Source organism: Zingiber officinale, chromosome 8B, assembly GCF_018446385.1.
Source record: "Zingiber officinale cultivar Zhangliang chromosome 8B, Zo_v1.1, whole genome shotgun sequence".
Taxonomy (NCBI): domain Eukaryota; kingdom Viridiplantae; phylum Streptophyta; class Magnoliopsida; order Zingiberales; family Zingiberaceae; genus Zingiber; species Zingiber officinale.
In genome coordinates, this window is record NC_056001.1 from 100441367 (window position 1) to 100448605 (window position 7239).

General features: G+C 40.0%; 1 long non-coding RNA gene across 1 annotated transcript; it reads left to right on the forward strand.

Moving 5' to 3' along the window:
- Positions 1–4059: 4059 nt before the first annotated feature.
- LOC122017822 lies at positions 4060–4695 on the forward strand. The gene is made up of 4 exons (XR_006121465.1): positions 4060–4098; positions 4319–4402; positions 4482–4558; positions 4637–4695. It is a non-coding gene; the product is annotated as an uncharacterized LOC122017822 (long non-coding RNA).
- Positions 4696–7239: the final 2544 nt, after the last annotated feature.

Sequence of the window (7239 nt, forward strand, 5' to 3'; positions counted from 1 at the left end):
AGAAATGCCAAAACCTAAATTGACATTTCTTATTTCTCTTGATTTGTTTATGCCACTTAAAAATTAAACATATCCTCAAATGTTGGCATATTTCATTTTTCCACAAGAGTAGCACTAAGAAAATACCAAAGTCCCAACTTGGTATTTCTTATATTTTTCTAATTTGTGCCATTTTAAGATAAAATCAATTTTTCCACCAATAGACACATGCTACTCTTTCAAGGAGTAAATAATAGTTCCATTTCATTTTCAAAGGTTAACAAAAACCTTGAAAATGCTCCTTGAGTGTCAATTTCCTCAAAGTTGGGTTGACTACCCTTCTAATCGGAGTTGACACTCTCTAACCCATCTATGGGGTAGAGAAGATGCTCCTAGGAACCCAACACCTATTGGTGCTCCTTGGATGCTCTTGGTACTCACTAGGGATAACTTCCCTAGATACCTTCCTAGTGGCCTTGTTGGACTTCTTAGAAGCCTTGGTCACATTTTCTAGGTCAACTCTAGGAATAGCTTCCCTTGTGACCTTGTTAGTGACTTTCTTAGACTTCTTAGAAGTCTTAGTCACTTTGGTTGCAAAGATACTTCTAGGAATATCTTCCCTTGTATCCTTGACTTGACCTCTAGACTTAGGGTTTGTTCCATAACTATATGGAACCCTATGATAACTAGGCACATCCCTTTTTGCTTTGGGTTTATATCCCAAACCTCTATGGCCATTTGATGGCTTTTGTACCCCTAAACCTAGGTTATGCTCATTTTGCCCTAATAGGATATTTTCCAATCTTTTTAGGGTCTTTTCTAATTTATCAAGTCTTGACCTCAAGACTTGATTTTCCCTCACTAAGTCCTTAGTATTTGATTTTTCATTTGATCCATGAGCATTTTTATTCTCGGGCTTGTATCTATTATCCTTAGTGTTTCCGCCCAAGTGTCTATCTACCTTCCTAACCTTAGGTTGGGTGGTTTTGGCATGTAGGGCCACATGTTTTTCCTTAAAGCCCTCATGCTTTCTATTCTTATGGTAAATTGCATTAAAATGATAAAAATTTGAACTATCATGCTTTTTACCATAATGTAAAGGGGTAGGCTCAATAAAAGTTACCTTCCTTTTTACCTTAGAGGCTCCCCCTTGACTTAAGATTCCTCCTTGAGCCTTGACCATCTTCTTCCCCTTAGGGCATTGACTCCGGTTATGCCCCTTTTGATTGCAAGAGAAACACACAATGTGCTCCTTGCTCTTCTTTGTTCCGGGGATGGTCTCCTTTGGCTTCTCCTTGCCCTTTGGTGCCACTTGACCCTTCTTCTTGGCCAATTTAGGGCACTTGCTTTTGTAGTGCCCATGTTCCCTACATTCAAAGCATATAATATGATTTTTATTATTAATTGAAATATTTATACCTTTGCTTGTAGGGGTGACATCTTTTCCTTTGGATCCGGAGGTAGAAGCTTCCTCTTGATCCAAATTTGATACTCCTCCATTTGATTTTGCTTGACTTGTGGAGGTGGACGCTTCTTCATCCTCTTCTTCTCTTGACCCGGATGTGGAGGATTCTCCTTCTTCTTGATCCGGTGTCAATGAAGATTGCTCCCCCTCAATCCTAGAGGTGGAGGCTTCTCCTTCTTCTTCATCCTCTTGTACATGAAACAAGGAATATACTACTTCCTTGCTCTTTTGATTGCACTCCTTTGAGGATGAAGCTTCCTCTTGGACTTCTTCTTCGGAAGTTGAGCATCTCTCAACTTCGGAGTCCTCCTCTTGATCTTGATCCATTGAGTCGCCCTCTTTGGATTCCTCTTGATTCGGTACAGTGGAGGGGATCTCATGGATTAATGCCAACTTGCTCCAAAGCTCCTTGGCATCCTTGAATTCTCCAACTTGAGCCAAAATATTGCTTGGCAATAAGTTGACCAAAAGCTTGGTCACTTTATCGTTTGCCTTGCTCCTTTGAACTTGCTCTTGGCTCCATTTGCTTTTCTTGAGAGGCTTGCCCTTGGAGTTTGTTGGAGCTTCAAAACCTTCCATGAGAGCAAACCATTGCTCTATCTCCATCATCAAAAAACTTTCGATTCTTGATCTCCAAGAATCGAAGCTTGTGGATGTGTATGGTGGAGCCACCCTTGTGTCAAATCCAAGTCCATCTTGGAATTACATCTTGAAGTTGAGCCTTTTGATTTCTTTGACTTTGATGAATTTGCTCCAACTTCTTCGCCCTCTAGCTTTTCTTGTTATGCTTGACCCTTCCGGCGATGATTCCGGTGAAGAGCGGCCTTGCTCTGATACCACTTGTTAGGACCAAAAGTAGCTAGAGGGGGGGGGGGGGGGGGAATAGCTCGTCGCTTTCGCTCGGTGGTCGGCGTTGCTTGTTTCTTCGAAGATGTGCAGCGGAGAATACAGAAACACTCACACAACGCTAACACGGTTGGTTTACTTGGTATCCACCTCACAAGAGGTGACTAATCCAAGGATCCACACCAACGCACACACCCTCCACTATGAATAACACTCCTTTATGGTAACTACCAAAGGCGGAGAAGCCCTACAAGACTCAATACAAGAAGAAGAAAGGGTAGTAAAGAAATACAAGCTTACAAGCTTACAATGAGTGCACAAACCCTAACCCTAGTTTCTTCTTCTTGCTTTGATCCGCCTCTTGACTTGGAAGAGCCTCCAAGAACCTTCAAGAACTGGCGATCTCGAGCTTGAGAAGAGCTGTGGAGGAGCTGGTGAAGATCTGAAATGAATCGGGCGCCTGCGGCCTTTATCGACGCCAACGGTCGGATCCCGATCGATTCGATTATTCCCAATCGATCGGGGAGGCTTTGGATCGATCCACGGATCGATCCAGAGCGCCTCTGTGCTCTGGAAAAACGCCTGGATCGATCCAGCGCTTATCGCGCGAAGCAGCAGCGTCCCAATCGATTCACTGATCGATTGGGACCTCTGGATCGATCCACTGATCGATCCAGAGGCTCTCTGTTCGCTGAGAAAGGCCTGAATCGATCCACTGATCGATCCAGCTCTTGGTTTTTGCCCAAAACCAAGTCCCAAGCCTCTCAAACCAACATCCGGTCAACCTTGACCTGTTGGTACATCATGCCTAGCATTTGGTCACTCCCTTGACCTGCTAAGACTCCCCACCAAGTGTCCGGTCAATCCCTTTGACCCACTTGGACTTTTATCTTCGTGCCAAGTATCCGGTCACTCCCTTGACCTACTTGGACTTCCACCAGATGTCTGGTCAATCCCTTTGACCCATCTGGATTTCCTCTTGCCTGGCTTCACTCACCAGGACTTTCACCTAGCTTCACTCACTAGGACTTTCCTTCTGCCTGGCTTCACTCACCAGGACTTTCACCTAGCTTCACTCACTAGGACTTTCCTTCTGCCTGGCTTCACTCACCAGGACTTTCATTCTGCCTAACATCTCAGTTAGGACTTCCCAGTCAAGTATCCGGTCAACCTTGACCTACTTGACTCTTCTTCAATCAATATCTTATTGTCAAACATCTAAACCCAAACCAAGACTCAGCTTGGTTAACCAGGTCAACCTTGACCTGAGGGATGTTGCACCAACATATAGTACTGGTTCTTCACACAACCTGCAAACTGCAATTTAGAAAGAACCATCATGTTATGTTTTGTAACTGAAAACTTTAAATCAAAACACAGTAAGTTGATAAAAAAATCATGAATTAAATTAACAAAAGCATGATAAGACAAATAAATATGTATTGTTATATGCACTCTTATAGTAACAATAACATTTCATCAAATGTGCAATAAAAATGATCCAACAGTTTTTTGAACCTTAAGTTTTAGTAGTTCCAATCGCATGGTGATTAGATGCTCAGTTAAATTAATGTATTGCATTCTCAATTTCACATGCATTATGAAAAAAAAACAAAAAATTGTACAATGAGACTTGCTCAATAATCACACAACACGAAAGTTCTGAATTAGCGGTGTGGACAGATAACTACATCTTTCAAGTAGCCTAGCTGATATGCTGAACATTTTCTTATGGTAGCTTGGGCATGGTTCTCGTGGAGATGTCAGTATTCTACCCACCTTGGTCATAAATAATGTTCAATATCGAGGTATGACTTATGATCCCTTGTCTCTCATCTTAAAACATCTGAATTTCAACTCATAATATAGTTTATATTTTGATGCCTAAGGTTCTATTGAATTTGATTTAAACTAAGCACGTGTCTAGAAAGGTTTTGTCATTGTTATTAGCAAATGACTAGTATTAATTAAAAGCATTTTATAACATTAGTGCTAATAGCAAGACTATACTTTTCTGTCCACAAAAAGGAAAATTAGAGAGGAGTGCTGTGCTGAAGGCTATATGTGCAGGATTCAAGGAGTCTACCGAACCTCCTGTGTGCTTGAGTGGAGGTCTGCATGACTATTCATTTCTACTGAACTGCATGCCAAAACGAGTGGGTGGTTCATGCTTGCTTTATTCTTTTTTCAGATATTGAAACAAATGAGTGCCTTAAATCAAATGGTGGTTGTTGGCAGCACCCAAAATTAAATATCACAGCCTGCAAGGTACTTTGTCATTAATCACATTGTTTATAGGCTTTGAAGTTGCATTTTAGATAAATTATGTCAATTTGAATTCTTTAGGATACCTTCAGAGGTAGACTCTGTGTATGCCCTATAGTGAATAATGTCCCATAACAAGGAGATGGGTACACATCCTGTGAAGGTAACTACTGCTCTAGAAATAAAAATAGTTGTTCCTTGACAGCCTTCAATATTCTCAATCATCGGCAAGCAGAAATTGAATAGTTTATTAGGTCTATAAGGTAACCATGCCCAAATCAATTGCTAATTTCCCCCAGCTACTAATAGAACTATGCATAACACAGTTTTGTATAAAACCATAAACAGGGTGTCATCTAAGGGCGAGGAAAAAAAAGAAGGAAAGAAGCCATATCAAAGCATGAGAAGAAAGCAGTAGCAGGGCGTGAAGGATTTGATTCAGTATGTGCATTCCTGTTCAAAATGGAAGAAATTCACACACCTTCCTCTCCAACTGTAGATCCTCACATTCAAAAATCTCTTTCATGTATCGCATGACACAATATCCACATTCAACACAACCTCGTTGTTTGAGATTACCCTAATGAATCAAAGTTAATGCAAAGTGAAAAATCAAATATATAAGAACCAGGAATGCATGTTTTCAATAAGACATACCGTCAACTGTTTGAAAGTTGGTCATTTTGGATTACCCCTCATACAAAGGTACGTCCTCACTCCACTACATTGTAAACATAGAACTTATTTCATTTCATATTTACTAATCAATCTATTCACAATCTACATAATCTAAAACATACTTGCACACTGTAGTTTTCCAAGCGTTATCTCGGTTCCTATTACCCATTGAGTCCAACAAATAAATTGTATCTTTGTCCTCGTTTATAACGGTCAAGATCCAGTGGTACCTACACGATTGTCAATATATAGCTAAGCTACTATGTATTAGGAATTCAGCAGGGATTAAAAATATACCCAGTGTTGTATGGGATAAGGCATATGTTGTCTCCGTTTGATGCTTTCAACTGATTAGCAATGTGTTGTGAAGAGGTACTGCCATCTTGAGCGGCTGGTATTTTGTTGGGATCCACAAACGACACATACTCAGCCTTGTTTGTTTCCTTCAAGTACTTGTACAAGTAACTGCATTCAAGTAATAAAAAACATGGTTACTTAAGACATGAACTCATGCAAAGAGAAGAATTGTATATAAGACATAACTTACCCCATGTAAACCAAAATTTGCCTGGACCCTATCTCTCTCATTTCCATACAGCGCATGACATCCTCTCTCAACAACGATGTACTCACATTACGTCCAAACATGGCTTCATCAAATTTGATAGGAATGGTCTCCTCCTCAGTCATCAGTCTAACAACAAAAGAATACAAAAACTTGCATGACATTGGTAGAGCACTTTCAACTTCCTTGAATTTATTTTTCTCATCAGGAACCTCCAAAATAGCAAATGGTGGTGCAGGTTTCTCCTTTTTCTATAATTTTAAATAATTGTAGCAAAATATATAACTATAGCAACAAAAAAGTGAACTGAAAATACCTTTGTCGTCGGAAATATCACCAATTCTTTTGGCCAGCCAACCACAGTTCCAACAGCATCTACCATTACTGTTGGTCCTGACTTAAGTCGAATTGGAAGCTCCGCTTCCTCCTGTAAAACAACATCAACAGACACCTTTAAGTTGCCTTCCCCAAGTGGAGCATTGTGCAACATTACATTTGGGCCTCCGTCGGATACTATCGTGCCATATGCCACCACATTCCCCTTATTCTTCAGAGCCAAATGACATTTTTTCCCCTGAACAATAAGATATTATCTTTTAATATCTGAAGCTATGAAACAAATTTAATGTACCAAATATAATACAAAACCTCATTGAATGAATTGCCGCATTCAAAAACTTCCACATCATCTTCCAATATTTGAACTGCCATGTGCGATGACTTGTTAGATGCTACACGTTCAGAAACTCGATCACTTGTTTCTGGCATAAATCGAGCAAGAAGAGCCTTCAGTTGTTCAACTTCAGCTTTCAAACTCTTTGTTTCCTCCGCTTGCTCTTTGAAGTTTTCAGCCAAAGCCTTTGACACCAACTCCCTCTTCTTCCTTGGAGTTTTGAAGTAGACTTGGGGCTTCACAAATCCCCCTACACCTCTAACCCTTCCGTAAGGTTCTTGGCTCCCTAATGCAGTAGTTAATATGTCATTGCTTCCAGAAGATATGAACTCTCCCCTCTTTTTTTTGTCCAAAAAATCGTCCTAAAAATATGGAGGTAACATTAAATATCCAATGAAGACACTTTTTTCACTTATTATGAATGAACTCGAAATAAAACTAAAATAATACAATTTTTTCAACAACTTCAGCAGTCTCTATATTTGTGATGTTTCCGGATTTGTCTTCGCGGGCCTTACGCCAAAGGAATGACCTATCAACTTCCTCATCCTCCCTGAATATTTTTCTCTGCTTCTACAATTCCAAAAAACGATCATTTAAAACATGACGTACTACATGAAAAGGATAATATAATGTTCCATGGATTACCAATTCAGTCTCCAATCCAATGTAACCCTTGCAAGACATTTTGTGATGATACTTGCAATTGCTCGCCCGTTCCTTTTGTTTTTCATGAGTGACCTATGTCACGTAAAAAAAAAGTAAATT